This window comes from Pelobates fuscus, chromosome 4 (genome assembly GCF_036172605.1).
Source record: "Pelobates fuscus isolate aPelFus1 chromosome 4, aPelFus1.pri, whole genome shotgun sequence".
In the NCBI taxonomy this organism is placed as follows: Eukaryota; Metazoa; Chordata; class Amphibia; order Anura; family Pelobatidae; genus Pelobates; species Pelobates fuscus.
The window spans coordinates 241,869,716-241,896,973 of NC_086320.1; the positions used below are offsets into that span (position 1 = coordinate 241,869,716).

Genomic DNA, 27,258 nt, shown 5'->3' on the forward strand with positions numbered 1-27,258 from the left:
CTGTTAATGGGCCACCCAGAAGCTGGCGTGTGCCTCCTATCAATCTCCCTGAAGCCGCAGTTAACCGCGGCTTAACAAGCGTGTGGCGGCAATTGACCACCCAGTAGCTGCGGTTAACCGCAGCTTAATTGATTGTTACTTGGTGGTCACGGTTACACCTAGCCGCCACACAATGGTGGTGTTCTGGAGCTCCCCGGGCAGCCAGCGCTTTTCTGCCTGGCTTTCCTGCACTAAAAGCGGACACTTTTTCGTGCAGACACCGCTGAGCCTCCAGCCCCCTGGTTCCTATTCGGGACTTTGAATTTATATCCCAATCTATGTGGAAGTACCCAGATAGCCTGCCATGGAGCCTGTTCGTGGAATTAAAGACTTTGGCTCCATGGCAATTAAACTGTATTCGTGTAGTCTGAGTGTCATTCACCTAATAATGTGCACTCAGACCTGAGCTATCTGGGGATATGTTAAATGCCTGTGTGTTATATGTAAAATGTAACTTTATGTATTTTATGGTGTTTCACTGTCTTTGTGTCCCCGCGTGCATAATGGAGATTTGCCTTTGTCCTGGGAGATAATTGAATTACTTCTCAATTATCTCCAGGGCAGAAGGGAGGAAGCCAGGATGCATTGTGAGGATGTTTTACTTCTGTATGTCCTGAAATGCAACATGTCTGTCTTTTGTTACAGTCTTCCATCTGGTCCCCTAGGGGAGTGTCCACCAGGTGGGAGACCTGCATAAATACAGGGGCAGGTAGCCCTGAATAAACAGACCACTGCTTGACCCTCCAAATGGAGCCTTGTCTCGTCTTTGGGGGGATTCACTATATGCTGATAGAGACTGATTGCCAGGAGTGTAAGCCGCTTGGGAGCTTTTCCTGTTCGTCTGCTAGCAGCTATTCGTGAGGTTCCGGTTCGGGAGTTTGGAGTGCTACCTTATTCCCTTGTATGCAGTTCGGGAGTTTGGTGCATTCACTTATATCCAATTCGTGAGTTTTGGTGATTCTACAGCCTCTGCCTGTCTTTGAAAAGGGGATTATCGCCTAAACAATTTTAACCCCTTGTCTGCTGAAACGGTCCGTTACAGTTATATTCCTATCTAATACTCTCTCTCTCTCTCTCTCTCTCTATATATATATATATATATATATATATATATATATATATATATATAAAGATCAAAGGTAGGAAAAGCACTCCAAGGACTTCTTTCAATGTAGAAAATAAGTAAATTTTATTCGGCAACTGCCATAAAAACTTCAACGTTTCAGTCCTGTGTCAGGACTTTCGTCAGGATAACAGTGCATTGTAATAGTGACAGAATATATAGCAAAGTTAAACGGTTCTAATCCAATGAAAATCAAAATACAGTACATACGATACAGCTGAGACTTACCCCTCACCCTGTGTAACGAACTGCCTGGGCGCCAGAAAATCGCGGGCAAAATTGATTCCGTTTCAAGTATTCTGCAGCTGTACGAATTGCTGCTGTGCTGACCACGCGTCGGCCGTTGCCATGGTTACCGGCTAGGCCGCGAGTCAGCGTGCGTTTGCATATTGTCATGGCAACCAGCCGATCGTGGAATGATCGGTTTACAGGACAGTTCTGTACACAGGAGGCAGGGGTTAGGACATGTGTGTTTTTTGTGTTGAGGACCTAAAGTCACTAGCCTGTAACATAACATAATAAAGTATAAGTGGCATGCAACAACATTTGCATAACAATGAGGTAATGAGCCGAGCCCGGTCTGTCAATACACCACCTCTAAGCTTGTATACAAAATCGCCTATCAACATGACATCAATGCAAGCAACATGACATCATCCAAAAGCGATGTCTAAAGGCATTATGACCTAGTGAATTAGTCATGGTGATGTAATGGGAGGGGTCTAGCAATATGGAGATACGGCCATGCAGGTCAATACAAGTTTGGTATCCTTATTATCCACAATGTACTACTTTGTGGTATGGGTAAAGAAATGCTAGGGTTATTAGGTTAAGTACTAGTGAATGAAGCAAATTAAATCCTAGTGGGTGAGAAAAAAATTTTTTGTAACCACACGGATATTTACACGACTATACACACAAGTATTTACACAACTATATACATAAAGTCTATCGCAGACCAAAATTGCCATAATGTCCAGTCAAAGGAAAATACCCAGAGTGTACTTCTCATTGAGGCCTTTGGGTTGGACTGTGTCCAGCGTCCGAATCCAATGAAGTTCTCTTTGTGACAAAAGTTTTTTTCGGTCGCCGCCCCTAAGTGGCTGTGGGATATGGTCTATCGCTGTAAACTTCATAGAGGGCAGGGGATGGCTTTTTTCCCAAAAATGCTTGGCCACTGGAAGCTCAGAGCCCTTGTCCCTGTACGCTATGCGGATACTTGAACGATGATTGCGCATCCTCTCCCTGAGTGGAAGGTCCGTTTTGCCCACATAGGCCAGTCCACACGGGCAGACTAATTTGTATACTACATGATCGCTGGTACAGGTCAGTCTGTGTCTGATAGTGTATTTTCTGCCCGTATGTGGGTGGGCGAAGGTCTTGCACGGAATCATGTGGCTACAGGTAACGCATCCTAGGCATCTGTAACATCCCAGGTTCGAGTGGGTAGTTGGTTGGTCATAGCAATGTGTGGGTCCGTCTTGACCAGTAAATCCCTTAGGTTCTTACCCCTGCGGTAGCACATCATTGGTGGCTGTCGAAATTGGCTTGGTAAGCTGGTGTCATTTGACATCATGCGCCAGTTTCGGTTAGTAGACTCCCTGATGCGGTCAGAGATTGTTGTGTATGTGATGGGAAATGTTAGTCTTCCCACCTTGGAGTTCTGTGTTGGAACCACTTCCAGGCTTTTCTCCAGGGCTTGCTGCAGTATGATGGGGCTATACCCTCGAGCCAAGAACTTGTTCCACATTTCGTTTAGTTGATGTTGTCTGTTGATTTCATTCGAGTTATTCCTGATTACCCTCAGAAACTGGGACTGTGGAAGGGAATTCTTTAGGTGCCTTGGATGGTAGCTGTCAGCGTGCAAAATGGTGTTTCTGTCGGTTGGCTTACTGTACAATGTGTATGCTATTTTCTTGCGTTCTATGTACAATCGTATATCAAGGAAGTCGATCGTTTGTTCATTCGTCGTCATGGTGATGCGGACCGGTGTGTCGGTACTGTTGATATATTCCAGCAGTTGCTCAGGTGTAGGTCCTCCTTTTTTCCAAATCATTATGATGTCATCTATAAAACGTTTATAGAACAATATGTTCTCTTGGAATGGGGTAATTATATATTCCTGCTCGAAGATGTACATAAAACCGTTAGCGTACATAGGCGCCATGGCCGCTCCCATTGACGTTCCAGCTATTTGTTGATACCACGTTTGTTCAAACCTGAAGTAATTCTGGTTTAATACCAGGTGTAGTAGCTCCAAGGTGTACTCTATTGGAGGTCCAACGTACAAAGATGATGCTGTTAGTATTTGTCTCATTGCGTCTATGCCCTTGTCGTGTGGGATGACAGTGTATAGACTCCTGACATCGCAGGTAATGAACGTTGTCCCTTCTTCTAAATTATCCAGTAGTCGCAACTCTGTTAATAGGCTTGGTGTATCCTTGATACAAGTTTTCAATTCCTCAACCGGTTTCTTGAATAGAAAGTCAAGCCACTTGGCTATGGGCTCTAAGACCCCCCTGATTGCTGAGACTATGGGTCTGCCTGGAGGTAGAGTTGGATGTTTATGTATTTTGGGCAACGTGTACATTACCGGTGTCCTGGGTTTCGTTTGTAGTAGGTATTTATACAAATCCTCCGAGATGTAGGTCGCATCTAGTCCTCGCTGTAGGGTCTGTTGGACCTTGTGCATGATTGCCTGTGTGGGGTCAGCCTTGAGTTTAGAGTAGGTACTGGTGTCTTGTAGCTGATTCAGAATTTCTTGTCTGTAATCGCTGTAGTTCAACAAGACAATCCCTCCTCCTTTATCTGCTGGGCGAATTACTAGATTGGGATCCCTGGCCAGTGAGGTAATGATATGGCGTTCCTCCTTGGTGATATTTGATCTTGGTTTCTTGGGCTTAGTAAGATGGTCCTGTGTCTCCTGGTTTAGTGACCTCAAGAATGTTTTTATGGTCGGTTGGTTAGGCAGTGGGTCCCACACACTTTTAGGCTTAAATGGGTTTGTCTGTGTATGCTCAGCGCCACTTGTTTTGAAGAAGTCCTTCAATCTTAATGTCCTCCCAAATTTATAATTCTCGATTTCTTGGGTTAGTGGAATTGGGTAGTTTGTGGGTACGAATGAGAGCCCCTTCATTAATAGAGGGTTCTCTGTGTGACTCAATTTTCGTGTTGATAGATTAAAGATCGGGATCACCTCCGTCTCGGTGGTTTGCCTCTCAGACCGGTAAACGCCACCCTTCTGTCCTCTTCTTGTGATATAGCGTCTGGCTCTAGATCTTGTCTGGAGCGTTGTCGTGTTGTGGTTCCTATCGTTGTCGTACCTCTCTCTAAAAAAAGGGTTGTATTTTGAGTCGATTCAGGTCTTTGTTGAGTGTCAGAATCGGAGGTAGATTCGCCCGACGTTTTGTCTATCGTGAATTGTCGTGGTCTTCTTATTGGTCGTCTGTATCTATTAAAGCGAGGGGCTTCATTCTGGCCACTTAGCCACCGATATACCCTATGTTCAGTATAGTCATTTTTCACCTTCTCTTGCTTCTCTCGTTTGAATCTGATTAAATCCGTCTTATACTCTTTGACATTCTGTTCCAGTCTGAGGAGGGTCGGAGCCGCTTGTATACAAGCTTAGAGGTGGTGTATTGACAGACCGGGCTCGGCTCATTACCTCATTGTTATGCAAATGTTGTTGCATGCCACTTATACTTTATTATGTTATGTTACAGGCTAGTGACTTTAGGTCCTCAACACAAAAAACACACATGTCCTAACCCCTGCCTCCTGTGTACAGAACTGTCCTGTAAACCGATCATTCCACGATCGGCTGGTTGCCATGACAATATGCAAACGCACGCTGACTCGCGGCCTAGCTGGTAACCATGGCAACGGCCGACGCGTGGTCAGCACAGCAGCAATTCGTACAGCTGCAGAATACTTGAAACTGAATCAATTTTGCCCGCGATTTTCTGGCGCCCAGGCAGTTCGTTACACAGGGTGAGGGGTAAGTCTCAGCTGTATCGTATGTACTGTATTTTGATTTTAATTGGATTAGAACCGTTTAACTTTGCTATATATTCTGTCACTATTACAATGCACTGTTATCCTGACGAAAGTCCTGACACAGGACTGAAACGTTGAAGGTTTTATGGCAGTTGCCGAATAAAATTTACTTATTTTCTACATTGAAAGAAGTCCTTGGAGTGCTTTTCCTACCTTTGATCTTTATAAAATTTGCTGACAAGCACCGGGCTATACCTACATCTTTACAGGAGTGCAAGCATTGGACAATATTATATATATATATATATATATATATATAAAAATATCTTGCACACCACTGGGGAAGTGTGCATAGACATATCGGCTCTGCACAATATTACTAATATATCTGTATTAGAACCCATTAGAATCTACTGGTTATTGGGGGGCTAGATTTTATGCTATCCTTCACAAAACAGGGCCACCCTCCCACGTTCTTGCCTTACCTGTCTTTTCTATATAAAAAGTACCCTGGTATTGCTATTATTATTATTATTGCCATTTATATAGCGCCAACAGATTCCATAGCGCTTTACAATATTATGAGAGGGGATTTAACTATAAATAGGACAAATACAATATAAACTTAAGGGAACAATAGGTTGAAGAGGACCCTGCTCAATCAAGCTTACATTCTATAGGAGGTGGGGTGTAAAAAATATTGCTATGTCTCAGTCTTTTTTCTCATAATACCATGTCTAGGTAACAGCAACTAAATCTACGTTATCAGTTGCCATTATTGCCAAAAGTTCATGGATCTTATTCCCTAAACTGCGAGCATTTTCACACTGTAGCGGACCCGGGTAACCCGACCGGTTACATCCGCTAATACCAGCCGCTCAGGAACCACTTTTAGTAATGTAACGAAACCCATTGTACACAAAGTTCTGGATGTACAACACACTTTTATTGCGCCACACTCGGCTTTTATGCATGTCCCCGTGCAAGGGGTTTTCATCTCAAACCAACAGGGGTCATATCAGGAGCCTCTGTACATGTGAGCCAAAGAGCAGGAAAGGAGTAGTTGTCCCTTTGTCTCCCAGATACAGAAAGCCTGCAACACAAACAAGAGGTCTCCCACCCCAATGAACAGGGTCCTCGGTGTCTGGAAGCCAAGGCATTGGAAAATAAACTGTTCCATTGTCTCCCAGGTACAGAAAAGCCTGCCATAGTAGCCAGTGCCCCAAAAGTGTCCCCACCAACCTCAGGCGTTTCCGCACTGGCACATTCCCCTACAACTCTCCATTCACGAGGTTGTGGTGCTAAAATCTGCAACAGAAGCAGGTTAGGGCTTTCTCAAATGAATAAAAACGTTTTTATTCACTTGAGAAAGCCCTAAGGGGAAAAGCTAACTATTTTAATAAATGTATTTTGGTCACTTTCTTTGTTGTGAGTTAGCCATTTTATCTTTTTTTTTTTTTACCATTTTTATTATTTTACTACTTGGCATCTGAGTTTTACTTGTTCCAGAGAGATACTACTCCAAAGCATCCCTGGTGGGGATTATACTACTTACGGCCTATCATTCAGCAGTGCGTTTGCCCAATTAAATGTGAGTAACCATTTGGTATTTGTATACACTCTCCTGGTTTTATCACAGTGAGCACTATTGTTTTTTTTATAATGCATGAGGTAACAAAACAGCTTACGTAAGCACATTAATATCACAAAAGTTCACAGATATGGCATTGAACTAGTGCAGAAGGGAAGGGGAGGAATGGAGGGGGGTACCTGTCTCCAAATGGTCAGAGAGCATCAGGCAAGCTCTGGGGGCCTACCGATCAGTGGTTGGTCACGTGCAAGAGCACATAGGGTGAGGCATTAACTTTTTCAGGCAGCAAATACAATAATAATAGTGAAAATAAAAATAAAAATAAAAATAAAAACAAAAGCAAAAACAAAGATAATAGTATTGGGGCACAGTCCCAGTAGGTTGTACTTCAGTCCTAATTTATATTCTGGTAATGGCTGCAGCGTTGGTTAGCCCGGCTGATCGTCAGGGGATGGATTCCGGTGCGCTGGCAGTGTCTCAATTCGGTGGGTTCGTGGGCCTCCCTGGAGGTATAGACGAGTCAAGCAAGTCTGGGGAGAGATCCAACTGTCTCAGGATCTTCGTTGCCTCTTGCATGGGGTGTAAGGTGTGCAAGGTGTCGCCTTTGGTGACCTGTAGGGTATGGGCTGGGCCCCAGTACCTTATGTGGTGTGCTCGTAGCAGAGAGGTAAATTGGTGCAAGGTTCTCCTCCACGCAATTGTAGCCCCAGAGAGATCCGAACAGAACGTGAGGGTTATCTCATCAAAAAGGTAAGTTGGGAGTTCTCTGGCGGCCGCCAGTACAGTGGATCTATCCTTCTGGGTCTGGAACTGCAGGATTATGTCCCTTGTAGCCATGGATGGGGCCTTAGTAGGCTTTGGTATGCGGAATATGCGATCTATTACAACCGCTTTTGCTGGCTTCGGGGTCAGTAGTGCTGCGAGGAGCCGTCGAGCAAAGTGGGGAAATTCTGCGTCCGGTATGGTGTCAGTAACACCCCTGATCTTCAGGTGTTTTAGGCGGCATTTGTCTTCCAGTGTGGCAAATCGCAGCTCGTTAAGCTGAGACTGCTGTCCGAGTTCCTGAACCGCTTGTTGCAGCGCCGTTATTTGTCAATCGTGGTTGTGCCCCTAGTCTTCCAGTTAAGCCCTGTAGGGCTTCCCATATCGAGGCCACGTCGGCCGAGATTTTTGTGGTGGTCCTCCACCAGTTCTCTTATGGCCTCCATGCAGTGTGAAGGTTGCAGCGGGTGGTTGTGGCTGCATCCTAGCCGGTGGCGGCTGTGAATGGGCTGTGACTGCTTCATCTGAGGTCTCATTATAAAAATCTGAGCATCCACCGTGGAGGGATGACATCTTACATCCAGAAACATCTTGGGCTTGCCGCCAGAGCTCGCAAATATGCATGCCCATCCTGGATTTTTCGGGCTTGAGCTTTTTGGTCTCCTCAGGGTGGGTTTGGCCCGTATCTGGGGGTTTAAAGCGAGTATTTTCAGTTGTAGTGGCCTGGAGCTCAGCAGCCATGCGACCATCCGCTTCAGCAGGTAAGCTCCGCCCCCCATTGTTGTTTTTTTATGTTACATATGGTCCCCATCTGACAAGATATCTACTTACAACACTCCCTCATGTATCCCATAAGTGGGGTTATACCACTGTACGCTGTTTATACTAGAGCTAGATTTTAGCTCTCAAAAACATGAGTAGGACCTTTTTATTGGCTGCTACCTATTTGGGTTTTATTGCACTATTAGATTTTCTTTTCTCTTTCATACTGTTCTAATTAATTGGTGGGAACATACTAATGGGGCCCTTACTAATTGTTTCCCTTGCGGTTACACACAGATGATCAAGGTGAGAACGTTCTATGTGTACGTTCTGACTTGCGTTCTAAATGGGATATTGGGGTGGTCCCCATTCAGGAGACGGATGAGTTCCTTTCGTGGGAGCTCTCCTGAACAGGGAGTGGGCCACAGTATACGAAAATTACAGGGGAACACACACAATATACAAGAAACTCCACAAATAGTCAGTGGTTCTGCCACACAGCTCCCCCTTAACCACAAACCGGCATACACAGTTTGATCCCAATGGATCGGCTCCCAATCCTTGCAAATTTCTGCAAAGATACAGGCCATTAGTCTGTGGGCTGTATGTGGAGCTTAAGATCGGTTTAATGCCACATAACTTCCACAGTTGGTGAGTCATCTCGGCACTAAAGTGGGTGCCCTGATCTGAGATGATTTCCCAGGGAAAAACTATCCCGGAGAACACTCACATCAAGGCTTCGGCTACAGTCTCTGCCTGAATATTGCCGAGACGACTGCCTCAGGGTACTGAGTCACGTAATCCACGATGGTCAGAATATATTTCTTCACAGAGAGACTAAGCACACTGGCACATTCCCTGACCACTCTTCATTCACAAGGTGTTGAAACCTGCAAAGGAAGCGTCTCCTTTCGGGGTACAAATGCTCCCCCTGGTTGGCATTTGGCTATATAAAATGGCGGCCACCCAGGGGAGCACTCATTAATTACTTCCCTTGCGGTTTCCCACTTATGTTGCCAGTGCAAGCGTTGCGGTTTCACACGTGTGTTGCAAGTGCAAACATTCTGATTAATTGGTGGGAACATTCTAATGGGGCACCGAGGAGGTCATCGATCGGTAGAAGAACGAGTCGGGAAACAATTTCCGAACGCTCCCCCAGGCAGGTGTTTGTCTTTGTGAAATAGCAGCCACCCAAAGGAAGCCCTCACTAATTGCTTCCCTTGCGGTTTTGCACCGATGATCGAGGGGAGAACATTCTATGTGTACCTTCTGACTTGCTTTCTAAATGGGATAATGGGGTGGTCCCCTTTTGGGAGATGAATGAGTTCCTTTCATAGGAGCTCTCCCGAATGGGGAGTGGGCCCCAGTATATGAAAATTACAGGGGAACACACACGATATACAAGGAACTCCATGAATAGGCGGTGGTTCTGCCACATACAAATGATTCTAAGCTTATCATTATTTAACACACTTTCTACAGGCACTTTCTGTCCTTGTTTTGGGGGGACAATTGGATTTATGTTTTATCACCCTTTTGCCCCCCCCCCCCAGCTCCCTAGTTTAAATGCATCATAGTAAAACCTCTAAGCTACTCACTGAGAACAGTTGTTCCCTTTTGAGAAAGATGCAAACCATCTTTTTTGTACAGTTTATTTCCATTCCAAACAGAGCTACCATGAGAAATAATGCCAAATCCTTGCTCCTGACACCATTCACCAAGCCACAAGTTAAAGTCCCTAATATGTATCCGCCTGTCATTCTGAGTGTTATGCACAGGCAGAACTTCAGAGAATGACAGTGTGGAAGCAACCTGCCATATATCATTGGCAAAAACACAAAACACTTCCTTTACCTCTGAAACCTCATTGCAAGCCAAGCAATTTGTCCCTAAATGGACAAGTACATCCAATTCCCCTTCCTGCTTTGCTAGCTTAACAATATTACAAATACGTCTCCTGTCTCTGTGAGCAGTAGCTCTAGAAAGACATCACACAAGGCCACTATTGCCCAGTTCCACACCTCTTATGTTAGTATCCCCCAACAACAACTGTTTTATATTAGGCCTCACCTTATTCTTTTTGTCATTGGCTGCAGTCTTGCACAAATTTGACATAGAGGATGGTGGTTTCACAAACTCAAGGCCCATGCCTGTGCACATTGCCACTCCTATCCGGTGTCTCTATAGCGTGCTTTTACAAAGAAAAAAAGGTTTCCAGTGTAAGCTAATAGCAGCCAGTCAGTGTCCTTCAAGCGGCTGTGTCAGGCCTTCCTTCAGCGTGTTCCCTGCACAACCCTGCTAGCGTACTTTGACAGTTGCGACTCATATCTGGTGTCTCTGTAGCGTGCTTTTACAAAGAAAAAAAGGTTTCCAGTGTAAGCTAATAGCAGCCAGTCAGTGTCCTTCAAGCGGCTGTGTCAGGCCTTCCTTCAGCGTGTTCCCTGCAGAACCCTGCCAGCGTACTTTGACAGTTGCCACTCATATCTGGTGTCTCTGTAGCGTGCTTTTACAAAGAAAAAAGGTTTCCAGTGTAAGCTAATAGCAGCCAGTCAGTGTCCTTCAAGCCCAGTTGCCCAGTTCCACACCTCTTATGTTAGTATCCCCCAACAACAACTGTTTTATATTAGGCCTCACCTTATTCTTTTTGTCATTGGCTGCAGTCTTGCACAAATTTGACATAGAGGATGGTGGTTTCACAAACTCAAGGCCCATGCCTGTGCACATTGCCACTCCTATCCGGTGTCTCTATAGCGTGCTTTTACAAAGAAAAAAAGGTTTCCAGTGTAAGCTAATAGCAGCCAGTCAGTGTCCTTCAAGCGGCTGTGTCAGGCCTTCCTTCAGCGTGTTCCCTGCACAACCCTGCTAGCGTACTTTGACAGTTGCGACTCATATCTGGTGTCTCTGTAGCGTGCTTTTACAAAGAAAAAAAGGTTTCCAGTGTAAGCTAATAGCAGCCAGTCAGTGTCCTTCAAGCGGCTGTGTCAGGCCTTCCTTCAGCGTGTTCCCTGCAGAACCCTGCCAGCGTACTTTGACAGTTGCCACTCATATCTGGTGTCTCTGTAGCGTGCTTTTACAAAGAAAAAAGGTTTCCAGTGTAAGCTAATAGCAGCCAGTCAGTGTCCTTCAAGCGGCTGTGTCAGGCCTACAGCCTGTGCTCTGCAGACCTGTGCCAGTGCACATTGCCACTCATATCTGGTGTCTCTGTAGCGTGCTTTTACAAAGAAAAAAGGTTTCCAGTGTAAGCTAATAGCAGCCAGTCAGTGTCCTTCAAGCGGCTGTGTCAGGCCTTCCATCAACGTGTGCCCTGCAGAACCCTGCCAGCGTACTTTGACAGTTGCCACTCATATCTGGTGTCTCTGTAGCGTGCTTTTACAAAGAAAAAAGGTTTCCAGTGTAAGCTAATAGCAGCCAGTCATTGTCCTTCAAGCGGCTGTGTCAGGCCTACAGCCTGTGCTCTGCAGACCTGTGCAAGTGCACATTGCCACTCATATCTGGTGTCTCTATAGCGTGCTTTTACAAAGAAAAAAAGGTTTCCAGTGTAAGCTAATAGCACTAATAGCAGTCAGTGTCCTTAAAACGGGTGTCAGGCCTTCAGCGTGTGCTATGCCAACCTCAGCAAGTGTACTTTGCCACTCATATCTGGTGTCTCTATAGCGTGCTTTTACAAAGAAAAAACGTTTTCCAGTGTAAGCTAATAGCAGTCAGTGTCCTTAAAGCGGGTGTGTCAGGCCTTCCTTTAGCGCGTGCCCTGCAGACCCCTGCCAGTGTATTTTGACAGTTGCCACTCATATCTGGTGTCTCTATAGCGTGCTTTTACAAAGAAAAAAAGTTTTTCAGTGTAAGCTAATAGCAGTCAGTGTCCTTAAAACGGGTGTCAGGCCTTCAGCGTGTGCTATGCCAACCTCAGCAAGTGTACTTTGCCACTCATATCTGGTGTCTCTATAGCGTGCTTTTACAAAGAAAAAAAGTTTTCCAGTGTAAGCTAATAGCAGTCAGTGTCCTTAAAGCGGGTGTGTCAGGCCTTCCTTTAGCGCGTGCCCTGCAGACCCCTGCCAGTGTATTTTGACAGTTGCCACTCATATCTGGTGTCTCTATAGCGTGCTTTTACAAAGAAAAAAAGTTTTTCAGTGTAAGCTAATAGCAGTCAGTGTCCTTAAAACGGGTGTCAGGCCTTCAGCGTGTGCTATGCCAACCTCAGCAAGTGTACTTTGCCACTCATATCTGGTGTCTCTATAGCGTGCTTTTACAAAGAAAAAAAGTTTTCCAGTGTAAGCTAATAGCAGTCAGTGTCCTTAAAGCGGGTGTGTCAGGCCTTCCTTTAGCGCGTGCCCTGCAGACCCCTGCCAGTGTATTTTGACAGTTGCCACTCATATCTGGTGTCTCTATAGCGTGCTTTTACAAAGAAAAAAAGTTTTTCAGTGTAAGCTAATAGCAGTCAGTGTCCTTAAAACGGGTGTCAGGCCTTCAGCGTGTGCTATGCCAACCTCAGCAAGTGTACTTTGCCACTCATATCTGGTGTCTCTATAGCGTGCTTTTACAAAGAAAAAAAGTTTTCCAGTGTAAGCTAATAGCAGTCAGTGTCCTTAAAGCGGGTGTGTCAGGCCTTCCTTTAGCGCGTGCCCTGCAGACCCCTGCCAGTGTATTTTGACAGTTGCCACTCATATCTGGTGTCTCTATAGCGTGCTTTTACAAAGAAAAAAAGTTTTTCAGTGTAAGCTAATAGCAGTCAGTGTCCTTAAAGCTGGTGTGTCAGGCCTTCAGCGTGTGCTCTGCAGACCACTGCCAGTGCACATAGCCACTCATATCTGGTGTCACAATAGCGTGCATTTAAAAACAAAAAACTTTCTTCACTGTTATAGATTGAATAGCAGTTAGTTGTCTTCAAGCGGGTGTGTCAGGCCTACAGCGTGTACTCTGCAGACCTCTGCCATTGCACATTGCCACTCATATCTGGTCTCACAGTAGCTTGCACGCATAGTACCACTAATCCCCCAAAAAATGACAGTCAGAGGCAGGCCACCCCGCAGGGGCCATCGTGGTCGTGGTGCTGTGATTCCTTTTGGCCCTAGAATAATGCCCAGTTTTCAGAGGCCACGTACCCTGAACTTGAAAAGTTCTGAGGACATAATTGACTGGCTAACACAGGACACCCAATCTTCTACAGCTTCCGCTCGGAACCTTGACGCACCATCCTCCTCCAGCTTAGCTTCAGGCACCTCTCAAGATACCACTCACCCGCCTGCCACCACCACCAAAAGTAGCACCACAGCCGCTTTACTTGGTATGTCAGAGGAGTTATTCACACATCCGTTTGAAGAAATGAGTGATGCGCAACCATTTTTGCCAGAGGATGTAGATAACAGGAATATGTCTCAGGCAGGCAGCATTACACACATGGACGTATGGTGTGATGATGATGATGATGATGATGATGATGTTGTACCCGCTGCTGCTTCCTTTGCTGAGTTGTCAGATACAAGTGAAGCGGTTGATGATGACGATGCGTCCATGGATGTCACGTGGGTGCCCGCTCAGCAAGAAGAAGAACAGGGTGAAAGTTCAGATGGGGAGACAGAGAGGAGGAGGAGGAGACGAGTTGGAAGCAGGGGGAGGTCGTCGCAAGGAGCTAGTGGCACAGTCAGACAGCATGCATCGGCACCCGGGGTCAGCCCGACAGCATGCCAATCAACGCATGCTGTGTCCACCACCAGAATGCCGTCATTGCAGAGCTCAGCAGTGTGGAATTTTTTTGGTGTGTCTGTCTCTGACAACAGCGATGCCATTTGCAACCTGTGCCAAAAGAAACTGAATTGTGGGAAGTCCAACACCCACCTAGGTACAACTGCTTTGCGTAGCCACATGATCTCACATCACAAACGCCTATGGGATCAACACATGAGTACAATCAGCACGCAAACTCTAAGCCGCCATCCTCCTCCTGGTCCAGCATCTTCAGCCACATCAACCACTGCTGTCCTCCTTGCCCCCTCTCAACCATCCGCCACTCCGTCTCCCGCCTTGAGCAGTTCCCGCTCATCTGCCCACAGTCATGTGTCTGTCAAGGACATGTTTGAGCGTAAGAAGCCAATGTCAGAAAGTCACCTCCTTGCCCAGCATCTGACAGCTGGCTTGTCCGAACTATTAGCCCGCCAGCTTTTACCATACAAGCTGGTGGAGTCTGAGGCGTTCAAAAAATTTGTAGCTATTGGGACACTGCAGTGGAAGGTACTCGGTCAAAATTTCTTTTCACAAAAGGCAATCCCCAACCTGTACTCGATTGTGCAAAAGGAAGTAATGGCATGTCTGGCACACAGTGTTGGGGCAAGGGTCCATCTGACCACTGATACCTGGTCTGCAAAGCATGGTCAGGGCAGGTATATCAACTACACTGCGCATTGGGTAAACCTGCTGACTGCTGCCAAGTATGGAATGCATGGCTCTGCAGAGGAGTTGGTGACACCGCCACGACTTGCAGGCAGGCCTGCTGCCACCTCCTCTACTCCTCCTACTCCATCCTCTTCCATAACCTCCTCGGCTGAGTCCTCTTCTGCTACTGCGTCTTGCTCCACATCAACGGCACCCCCCCAGCTCCCCAGGTACTATTCCACATCCCGGATACGGTAGTGCCACGCTGTCTTGTGTTTGACTTGCTTGAAAGCAGAGAGTCACACCGGAGAAGCACTCCTGTCCGCCCTGAACGCACAGGTGGAAAAGTGGCTGACTCCGCAGCAACTGGATATTGGCAAAGTGGTTTGTGACAATGGAAAACATTTGTTAGCGGCATTGAAGTTGGGCAAGTTGACACATGTGCCGTGCATGGCACATGTGTGTAATCTGATCGTACAGCGCTTTGTGCATAAGTACACAGGCTTACAGGACGCCCTGAAGCAGGCCAGGAAGGTGTGTGGCCATTTCAGGCGTTCCTACACGGCCATGGCTCACTTTGCCGATATCCAGGAGCGAAACAACATGCCAGTGAGGCGCTTGATTAGCGACAGCCCGACACGTTGGAATTCAACACTCCTAATGTTCGACCGCCTGCTCCAACAAGAAAAAGCTGTTAATGAATATTTGTATGACCGGGGTGCTAGGACAGCCTCTGGGGAGCTGGGAATTTTTTTGCCACGTTACTGGACGCTCATGCACAATGCCTGTAGGCTCACGCGTCCTTTTGAGGAGGTGACAAACCTAGTCAGTCGCACCGAAGGCACCATCAGCGACATCATACCATTTGTTTTCTTCCTGGAGCAGGCCCTGCGAAGAGTGCTGGATCAGGCCGTAGATGAGCGTGAAGAGGAAGAGGAAGAGTTGTGGTCACCATCACCACCAGAAACAGCTTGATCAGCATCGCTTGCTGGACCTGCGGCAACACTGGAAGCGGATTGTGAGGAAGAGGAGTCAGAGGAGGAATGTGGCTTTGAGGAGGAGGAGGAAGACCAACCACAACAGGCATCCCAGGGTGCTCGTTGTCACCTATCTCGTACCCGTGGTGTTGTACGTGGCTGGGGGGAAGAACATACCTTCATTGACATCAGTGAGGAGGAGGAACGGGAAATGAGTAGCTCGGCATCCAACCTTGTGCAAATGGGGTCTTTCATGCTGTTGTGCCTGTTGAGGGACCCTCGTATAAAAAGGCTGAAGGAGAACGACCTGTACTGGGTGTCCACGCTACTAGACCCCCGGTATAAGCAGAAAGTGGCGGAAATGTTACCGAATTACAACAAGTCGGAAAGGATGCAGCCTTTGCAAAATAAATTAAAAAGTATGCTTTACACAGAGTATAAGGGTGATGTCACAGCACAACGGGAATCTAACAGGGATAGAGGTGGAAGTCATCCTCCTCCTCCCACGACCATGCCGGCAAGGACAGGACGCTTTAAAGACGTGTTGTTGATGGAGGACATGCAGACCTTTTTAAGTCCTACGCATCGCCACAGCCCTTCAGGATCCACCCTCAGAGAATGACTCGACCGACAGGTAGCAGATTACCTCGGCTTAACTGCAGATATCGACACTCTGAGGAGCGATGAACCCCTTGACTACTGGGTGTGCAGGCTTGACCTGAGCTATCCCAATTTGTGATAGAACTTCTGGCCTGCCCCGCTTCAAGTGTCCTGTCAGAAAGGACGCTGCTGTATTTTAGCTCTGAATTCCGGTTGACCTGCGTGACTTATCCGACACCAACTAGGGTTCAAGCCGCCATGTTTTAGGGCACTTTCTGCCTGTGAAACAAACATCAATTTTTCTGGCCGCTGCTATAGCAGCGGCTGCAACAATACCTAATTTTTCAGGCATGTGTACATGCCTAATTTTTAGGCCCTCTGGTGCTGCACTGTGGCTTCAAAAACCAAACCAAAAAAAAAGGCACATAGTGACCCTATGTAGGGGGAACAGTCCCTATTCTCTTCTGTGTCAGTGTGTATCAGGGATTTGACTATCTTTATTCAGATTCAAAAATTACAATTCCAGGAAAAATGTAACAAACATTTACAAGAACATGTTATGCACATCATAGAAACAACGTGAACCTCTTTAAAGCCACAAACTTAAGACAAAAAATACGTACACACAATGTGTAAGGGTTTGAAAGAAAATTCTGAATCCTTACATGTTTACTTTATCGTTTGTTTGATTTTTGTGAACCATATATAAACTACAAGCAGCGTGAAAACTATAAAAACTCAAATGGCCATGCTGATCAAATTAAATAGTATGCTTTACACAGCGTATAAAGGTGATGTCACAGCACAACAGGATTCTAACAGGGGAAGAGGTGAAAGTCATCCTCCTCCTCCCACGACCACGCCATATCTGCCAAGTGACCCTATGTAGGGGTAAAAGTCTCTATTCTGCTCTGTGTCAGTGTGTATCATGGTCTCTGAGGACGGGGAACAGTCTCTATTCTGCTCTGTGTCAGTGTGTATCAGGGGCTTTGAGGACAGGTGTCAATCCATATCAACCAAGTGACCCTATGTAGGGGGAACAGTCTCTATTCTGCTCTTTGTCAGTGTGTATCATGGTCTCTGAGGACAGGAACAGTCTCTATTCTGCTCTTTGTCAGTGTGTATCAGGGGCTTTGAGGACAGGTGTCAATCCATATCTGCCAAGTGACCCTATGTAGGGGGAAAAGTCCCTATTCTGCTCTGTGTGAGGAGGAGGAACAACGGGAAATGAGTAGCTCGGCATCCAACCTTGTGCAAATGGGGTCTTTCATGCTGTTGTGCCTGTTGAGGGACCCTCGTATAAAAAGGCTGAAGGAGAACGACCTGTGCTGGGTGTCCACGCTACTAGACCCCCGGTATAAGCAGAAAGTGGCGGAAATGTTACCGAATTACAAGTCGGAAAGGATGCAGCATTTGAAAAATAAATTAAAAAGTATGCTTTACACAGCGTATAAGAGTGATGTCACAGCACAATGGGAATCTAACAGGGGAAGAGGTGAAAGTCATCCTCCTCCTCCCACGACCACGCCATATCTGCCAAGTGACCCTATGTAGGGGTAACAGTCTCTATTCTGCTCTGTGTCAGTGTGTATCATGGTCTCTGAGGACGGGGAACAGTCTCTATTCTGCTCTGTGTCAGTGTGTATCAGGGCAGGGCTTTGAGGACAGGTGTCAATGTTAGGTGATTTCTGCCCTTTATGGATTAAAAGCAGACTCTGCATCAACTGTGTAATTTTCCATGGGAGTTTTGCCATGGATCCCCCTCCGGCATGCCACAGTCAAGGTGTTAGTCCCCTTCAAACAACTTTTCCATCACGTTTGTGGCCAGAAACAGTCCCTGTGGGTTTTAAAAATTCGCCTGCCCATTGAAGTCAATGGCGGTTCGCCCGGTTCGCGAACGTTTGCGGAAGTTCCCGTTCGCGAACCGAAAATGTCGTGTTCGCGACATCACTAGTCACAGGCAATAGACAAAGACAAAATTCCTTTCCCTTCTCTTAATGCGTTTAACTACTGCTTCAGTTACAAAGTTACATAGTTACATAGTTACATAGCTGGAAAAAAAACTTGCATCCATCAAGTTCCGCCTTCCTCACATATGTTTTTGCTGTTGATCTAAAAAAAGGCAAAACACCCAGTCTGAAGCACTCCCAATTTTGCAACAAACTAGGAACAAATTCCTTCTTGACCCCATAATGGCAGTCAGATATCTCCTTGGATCAAGCAGCTATTACCCCGCTAAGTAGAAATTATATCCCTGCATGTTATGTTTTTGCAAGTATTTATCCAATTTCTGTTTAAATATCTGTATGGACTCTAATAAAACCACCTCTTCAGGCAGAGAAGTCCACATCCTTATAGTTCTAACTGTAAAAAAAAAAACTTTTCTCTGCCTTAGACTAAATCTCCTTTCTTCCAGCCTAAATGCTTGACCATGTGTCCTTTGTTTTTTTTCTTTCTCTCCGTAACCCTTGAGATATGAGGGTGTTCCCTTGTATCCTGTCTTTACACTTGTACTGTCTCAGTTTGTATGGATATAGTTCCTGTCTAACACAGACATGTGTTCTGATGGAGAGTTGGGGATCCCTAGGGCTCATCCTACTTTGGATAGTCTTTGGGCTATTGCTCGGGGTACAGAACCTGTCTAGTAGTAAATGTGGAGAGGCGGTTGGCCTAGAATTCCGGAGATGGATAATCTATAGAACCGATATATATTTTGAGCTCTGGAAGAGGTTATCTTACATTGTATACTACTGCACACGATTTATTATGAAGCTCTTCCTTGATATGCCTCTCCTATTTCACGATAAGGAACTTAATTGCTGTTACCTAAAAAACAAACAAACAAAAAAAAACCCTCGATGGGGGGCAAGTGATACAGAATGCATAAAGTGAATTGTTATATGTGCTAAAGAAGTTATATTTGTATTTAAATGTATGTTCCTGTATATTTTGGCTTCTGCGCAAGCCCATAAGTTGTGTTAACTCTTGCCTTCCCTATCGTGTGCAAAAATAAAGAATTAAAAAAAAAATATATATATATTTATTTTTGTTTTTTTTTGTTAAAATTTTAATATAATCACATGACATTTTATGTGGATTTTTTTTTACTTGTTATTGGCATTTCTTAAACATTATATAATTCAGCCATGGTTCTTCCCTACTTGACGAGGGCCAAGGCAAACATCATTGGTATATGTATATGTTTAATTAACCAAAATATACAATTCGTTTTAATTATTGACAAATAGTAAGTTCGATTTAAACAAGGAAACCTTTTAAAAAACACACACAAAAACCTCCCAAAGCATTTTAAGGTTCTTCTAGCCATGAAGTAAATGGGGGAAGATTTATCAAAGTGTAAAGTGGGAGGAGTTACCAATGGTATCCATGGTGATTGATTTTGGGCAGTCATGCATGGTGTTACATTCATCGTGATGTATCTGATTTGTGAACATAGATGAATGTGTCATGTAATGTAGAGTTTTGAGATATGCAATCTGCTTTGATAAAGTAATGTCACTATTTATGAAGCAGGTGATAAAAAAAAATTGCAATAGCATTACTAGCAAAGGTGAAGCTTATATACATTATTTGGATTTATTGCATAATTGGCAAAGAGATATTTCAAAGAAGCAAACATTATAAGTGCCTAATCGCTAACTTCAACATTTTGAGATGGATGAGTAAATTAGACTATTGGGTGAGTTCATCGCTGATAGCTCAACCCGTGCTTAACATGGCTCCTCTATGTTTATTCGGGTTCTGCTAATATTTGGGTGACATTGTAATTTTTTTTTTTCCAATTGACAATTTTTATTTTCATTAAGTAAATGGGATACAGAAAGAAAGAGAGGTAGGGGGATCACAATTCGTATAACAAGCGGTTCCATTACAATGTACAATGCAGTTTGTCTTTTGTGGTCGTATCTTGGTATCTGAACAGCAGGAAGCAAGAGGGTGACGGTGCTGAAGACCCTCTAGGTTGCGTCGTATGTAAGCGCCCATAGTTATGTCAAATAATACAGTAGAGTTACATTTATCACATTAAAGTTTTCTGTCTACTGTCTTCATTCAGTTGACCAGTAACCAGTTGTACCTAAATGGGTTGTGTTGCATGGTCAGACCTTTGGGATTCCCCAACTGGGAAGAAACAATGGGGGGGGGGGGGTGGGAGGGGTGGCGGGGGGAGGTGTGTAGCGCAGCAGAGTATGGTACATAGTAGCGCGTAACCATGGCGTATGGAGACCATAGCGTATAGGCCATAAGACCCTCTGGAGTGTGCGACTTGGCTGTGCTTATATCTATAGAGGGGTCAATTTGGTTCTTTAGGAGTTGGTACGGGTGACGAGAATTCAAGAGTCCATCATGTGTGGAGGGAAGGGTTGGCTAGCGATGGGGGTACCATCAGCCTCGCTCCTGGTTAGTGCCGTGTTGGCTTAGGGTGTTGTTATCGTAGCCATATTGTCCCTTAAGTCTACCCATGGTGCCCAATCTTTTTGAAAAAAAATTTGTTGAGCGGCTGTCTTGTTTGACATGCTCTCATATGTATAGTACTAGTGAATTTTATCTAGTAGTTGGGTTCGGGAGGGACAATGGGGTTGTTTCCACTGAATTGTGATTAGATTTCTTACTGCAAGAATAACAATGGCCATTAAGCTTCTCACATATATAGGAGTCGAGCGTGGGTATGAGAGGAACAAGCCTGTGTGTATATCTATGGGCGGCGATGAGATACCCAGGGACTGCAATACAGTCTGTGCTTCTACCCACAGGGATCGTATTCGTTGGCATGCCCACCAGATGTGGAGCATTGTGCCTCGTTCAGTCCCACACCTCCAGCAATGGGGTGGTACCCTGTTGTACATCGCATGGAGTCTATGGGGTGTTAAGTACCACCTATATACCAACTTCTTGTGAGCCTCTACATGGGAGTAGCACTGTGTAAGGCCCGTGAGGGCCCGTGGGGATGCCAGCACTTCAGTTTCGGTTAGCAAACCAGCACCCTCTTTGAGCCATTGGGTCACAAATTTTGGGGTGTCTATGGTTGTGGTCCCTAGGGTCAACTGGTAGCAGAGAGATAGGGATTTGGGTTTGGTTGGAGCTTGCCAGCATCTGTCATACAGTGTGGCCATGGTTTTTGAGCCTGGGTCAGAGGGCGCATGGTCTTGCGTTACATGTAGTGGAATTACACTCGGAAGTAGTAGGTAGGTCAACACTGATGAATTAGTGAGTTTGAATTCCTTCTGTAGGTCTGGGAAGGGTTTAATGAGGGTACCCTGCATAACCTGGTCTATGTGGTTAATTCACAATTTGGCCCATAAGCATAGCGAGAGCCAGGGTGAGATTGCCTTTAGTGCAGTCAATGGTATGCAAGGATGAAATTCATGGATAACATTGTATTTGTGACGTAATTTATCCCAGTGGCGTAGAGTTAGTAGAGTGGTTGGTAACAGGGATTTGTCTTTGGGCCGATAGGTTGCGGGGGTTCACAGGAGATCAACCAGAGACGTCGTACTGAAGTGTGAGGCTTCCATGTCTACCCATTGGTATATTCCCTTGTGGGTGTGCAATTTTACTGCTGCCTCTAAAATAGCTGCCTTGTAGTAGGCGTGTATGTCCAGTAGACCGACTCCGCCTTTTGCTGTGGCTTGTTGTAGAGTACGGTGTGATAGTCTGGGTTTTCGGGAGTCCCATATATATTGGGATATTATCTGTTGGAGTGTTTTAAAGAAGGAACACGGGACTTGTATGTGTAGTAGGCGGAATACGTACAGTAGTTTTGGGATTAGGACCATTTTGACGGTGTTGATCCTGTCTAACCAAGACAATTTCACCGGCTTCCATTTGTTAAATTCCGCTTTGCACAGTTGGATTAGTGGTTTATAGTTATAGTGAAATATTTGGTCCTCTGTGGGCGCTATCTTTACCCCCAAGTATGTGACGTGGTCTTTTCTCCAGTCGAACCTGTATTCCCCAACCAGCCCTGCAGTCATGGCTCGTTGTAGGCCCACAAGTAGAGCCTGGGTTTTGGCTTGGTTTAATTTATAGTACGATAGTGCACCGTACTCACTTAAGAGTTTCAGTAGGGTTGGCAGGGATGTTTCTACGTCGCTCAATGTCAAGAGAATGTCGTCAGCGAACATAGATAATTTGTACTCGCGTTTGCCTATCGACATGCCTTTAATGTTAGGGTGATGTCTGATAAGCCAGTTGTTCCAGGCAGAGGACAAATAACAGTGGTGAGAGGGGGCAGCCTTGCCTAGTACCATTGGTGATATTAAAGGGGGTAGACAGGAAACCCACATTTCCCACGTGTGCCGAGTGTCTGTTGTACAGGGCCATAATTCCAGAAATTAGTGATGGGGTAAAGCCAAATGCCTGGAGGACCATTCTCATATAGTCCCAATTAAATCTGTCGAAGGCCTTCTCCGCGTCTAGCGCTAGGAGAAGGCCTTCTCCGTGATTGGTATGTGTGTATGCTAGGATATTCAGGATTTTCCTGGTATTGTCTGAGCCCTGTCTTGTTTTCACAAAGCCTGATTGGTCATTATGCGTAAGCTTTGGGAGTATGTTGGATAGGCGGTTGGCTAGGAGCTTAGCATATAATTTGACGTCCCCGTTGAGCAAGGAGATAGGCCTGAAGTTGGGGCATTGTGTTGGAGATTTCCCTGGTTTCGGGAGTGTGGAAATGTGGGCTTTTAGCATCTCAGGGGGCAGTGAGCCCTTTTCAAAACAGTGGTTAAATAACATGAGCAGGTGTGGTGATAGGGTGGATACAAACGTTTGATAGTAAAAATTGGTCTAGCCGTCAGGGCCGGGTGATTTGTGTTTAGGTAGGTGCTTAATTGTTTTTTCTATTTCCCTTATAGTAAATTGTGCAGATAGGGAGGTGATATCGTCCGGTGTCAGTTTAGGGAGGTTCGCCTTAGCTAGGAAATCCTCTATGGCAGATTTAGGGGGTGTTGCGGTTTAAGGGTTATCTTTGAGGTTATATAGCATGCCATAGTAGGATGCAAATGCCTCCACTATGTCTTGAGGGTTCGTACGTTTCCGTTTCGAGTCATCGGTTATATATGCTATTTTTGAGTTGGCGGTGCTCGCTTTGAGCAGCGTTGCCAGCAGCGCTCCCGCTCTGTTACCTTGTGTAAAAAAGTTATATTTAAAGCACTTAAGCATATGAGTCGTTTTCCTTAATTATATGTCTCAGAGTTTGGATTGTAATGTTAATAGTGATCTCTGAGATTAGTGCAGTGTATTCTTTAAGTCTCTGTTTTTTGGCATAGCTACCTGCTCTGATTAGGATTCCGCGTACGACTGCTTTGTGTGCTTGCCAGATGGTAGTTACGTCTATGTCGGGGGTCTAATTTGTGTGGAAATAGGAGGTGATGTCTGCTCTTAGTTGTTCCGTGAGTGCTGGGTCTGTTAACTTTGCCCGTTGCGGGAAACTGTTCCGTCATGGTTAGTGTTATAGGGGCATGGTCCGACCAGGTTATCAAACCTATGTGGGTCTGTGCTACTCTATGTATTGTCGTAGAAGGTATGAGGAACCTGTCTATCCTCGTATAAGTGTTGTGCACTGAAGAGTGGAACGTGTTGTCTCCAGTGGTGTATCCTGGTTTTGTGCTGCCCTAGGCAGGACAAAACTCAGGCGCCCCCCCTCCCCCCGCGCCACCCCTCCCCCCGCGCCACCCCCACCCAACCTTTCCCCCCGCCCCGCATTCTAAATACACACACACACACACACTCGCTAACAGAAACACTCACTCACTAGCAGACACAAACTAACATACACACACACTCACAGGCAAACACACACTAACATACACACACACTCACAGGCAAACACACACTAACAGACACACACACACTAACAGACACAGACACACACTAACAGACACACACACACACACACACTAACAGACACAAACACTAACAGACACACACACTGACACACACACACTAACAGACACACACACACACACACACTAACAGACACAAACACTGACACACACACACACACACACTAACAGACACACACACTAACAGACACAGACACACACTCACCCACCCACATTAACCCTTTTTTAAAATTTATTTTTAACACATTAACACATTTTTTTTTATTTTTTTTTAACAAATTGTTTTTTTAATTTTTTTTTAACACGTTTTTTTTATTTTATTTTTAGCACTTTTTTTTTTAAATTAATTTTTAACACATTTTTTTTTTTAATTTAACACCCCCCTCCTTACCTTTGGGAATGCTGGGGAGGGGGGTGTCTCTTCCTCCCTGGTGGTCCAGTGGCTGCTGGGTGATCGGGCGGCACTGCCTGGCTGGCGGGCGGGCGGCCGGCTGGCCGGCGAGGGAGCACTTCCCCTGAGCTGTCTGCTCAGCTCCCTCGCCAGCCGCAGAGTGAGGCTGGGAGGCGGAGCCGGAATATGACGTCATATTCCGGCTCCCAGCCTCACTCTGCGGCTGGCGAGGGAGTTGAGCAGACAGCTCAGGGGAAGTGCTCCCTCGCCGGCCAGCCGGCCGCCCGCCCGCCAGGCAGGCAGTGCCGCCCGATCACCCAGCAGCCCGCCGGCATGTCTGTTAGCCGCAAGGCTAACAAGACATTTGCCTTGGGCATTTGGGGGCGGCTTTTTTTGCCGCCCCCTGGAAAATGCCGCCCAAGGCAAATGCCTTGTTTGCCTCGCGGCTAATACGCCCCTGGTTGTCTCGTTCCAAGGGATGGAGAATCCTCCACGGGTCTAGGAAATGTTTGTTTAGATTTTGGTGACAATGTGAGGAGGTAGTGCTGTTGAGTTTGCATGCAGATGTTGTGGTGATTTTATGCGCTGAGGTTATGTCTAGAGAGCAGTCTAGGAGGAAATTGGTATCACCCCCTATTATGAGTTCCCCGAATTTGTGTAGGTTGGCCAGGGCGAACACTGAATCCAGAAATTCCATCTGGTTCGTGTGTGGGCCGTATATATTGAAAAACGTATAAGGCTCATTGTTAATGAGGCACTGGAGTAGGAGATATCAACTCTGCCTGTCGCTTATCTTTTTGATTAAGGAAAATGCTACAGAATTTCCTATCAGGATGGATACCCCTCTCTTTTTTTCTTGAAGCAGGAGTGATAGTCGTGGGGGAATAATTTGGAACCGAATTTGGGGCGGTGTCCCCATTTGAAGTGTGTCTCCTGGAAGAACGCTATGTGGGCCTTATGTTTTTTCGCTTCTTCCAGTGCTAGTTGTCGATTGTGAGGTGAATTTAGGCCTTTAACATTTAAGGACAGTACGTTGAGTGTCATTTGTGCGTACGGAAGTGGGCGGCTGTGTTGAGCTCGCTGTGGGGCGAGTGTCCATCAACATTTGGGGGGATAGAGGTGTTACAGTGGGTGTGTCATTGAATTTTTCGCGAGGGTATCATTGGTGGTGTGCTACGTGGGTTGTAGGGATGATGTGGTGAGAGCTTGAATTCCTTTTCCATCTGGGAAGTGGCAGATAGCAGGTTTGTATGACTTGACCCCATCAGAGTTGTAGTGTGGTCAAACTCTTTGTTGGTGTTTAATTGTTGTTCGTTGGGTGTCATGCACCATATTTGATACCATAGTGGGGTAGGGGATTTGAGGGGTTGGGGTAGGTACGTATAATAAACACAGGTTACTGGCTATGGGGGATAATATATAATAAACACAGGTTACTGGCTATGGAGGATAATGTATAATAAACACAAACAAAAAAATATATAATACAAAAAAAATGTATGCAGCTTCAGAATTAATCTAAATGGTATGCTGTCTAGGAGGTGGGAGGGTCTGGGAGGGAGGGTCTGCTGCTGATTGGCTGGAATGTGTCTGCTGACTGTGAGGTACAGGATCAAAGTTTACTCAATGATGACGAATAGGGGGCGGACCGAACATCGCATATGTTCGCCATCCGTGGTGAACGTGAACACCCTATGTTCGCCAGCGAACCGTTCGGGACATCACTAGTCCTTATCTGTTGTGGGTAGTCCAATATTATTTTTAAATCAACCAAGAAGTTTTAACTGTGGACACTACCATTTTCAATAAAAGATAAAGCAAATAAAAGAGCAGGGGTGTAAAATATTACACAGAGAGATTTTATGCAAAATTTTTATTTCTATAGACCATAATTTGTATATATTTTGCTTACCTCTTCAACGTTTGTTAGTGTTTCATTAGCATTCTGGCTACAATAAATAGCACAGCTATCAGAAAGACTTGGCTCACTTAGAAAAGGCCTCACAGCTTCACACATGGTTTGTGCAAAAAAATCAGTTTTCTGTTTACCTTTCCAAGCCACAAATAATGCTATTAGAAATATCTGCAAAAATATAAAAAAGAAATACATATTTTGTGTAAAATTAACTTTACTCACTAAAGGGTTTGTGCTGAGTAAGTGTCAAATGGTCAATAAGCCTGATTATAATACAAGATCATTTTGCATTGAAAGAGTTAAACTTGCATTTTGTTAAACATATGATATGTTGTTTTCGTAGTTGGAGACTTTTGATACTCAGTTTGAACTATGCCTCATGCCACTTCCTTGCAATTGCAGTTTGTATTCCGCTTTTTACTTTTGTAATGTCTAAGGGTTTTCAACACAGTTACTATTTGTGCTGATAATTGAAAAGTACCTAATCGCATGTCTGCGCTACGCCCACGACCCAGACTGTAAGTATTGCAAACTCTATATGGAGATGGTGCTTTCACTTTGGATGTTAACAGACCCCCATGATTGGTTGATATTGCCGATGATATATACACTCCTAGACAAACTGTGTTTTATATATATATATATGATGTACTACATTAAAACCTTTGAATGCTTATTGATACAACATCTGTGTGGTGTGATTCTTTGAGCATTCCCAGCGGCTGGAGAGTTAATAGAAAGCAGAAATATCTTCTTTGTTATTGCGTAAATGTACCTTTATTGCGTAAAGGTACATGCTACTATGGTACATGCTGCCACGCTGCATGCTACTACGGTACATACTACTGTGTTGCAATACTACTATGTTCACAAGCAA

The 27,258-nt window shown here is 45.3% G+C and overlaps 1 protein-coding gene across 1 annotated transcript in view; it reads right to left on the reverse strand.

Annotated features, from left to right (window-relative positions):
• The window catches only part of LOC134608844 (polycystin-1-like protein 1), a 363,482-nt gene extending 337,037 nt beyond the window's left edge, over window positions 1–26,445 (reverse strand). The window contains exon 1 of the mRNA XM_063452022.1: window positions 26,379–26,445. The gene's annotated coding sequence lies outside the window, so the exon portion shown is untranslated. The remainder of the gene's footprint in view (window positions 1–26,378) is intronic.
• Window positions 26,446–27,258: the final 813 nt, after the last annotated feature.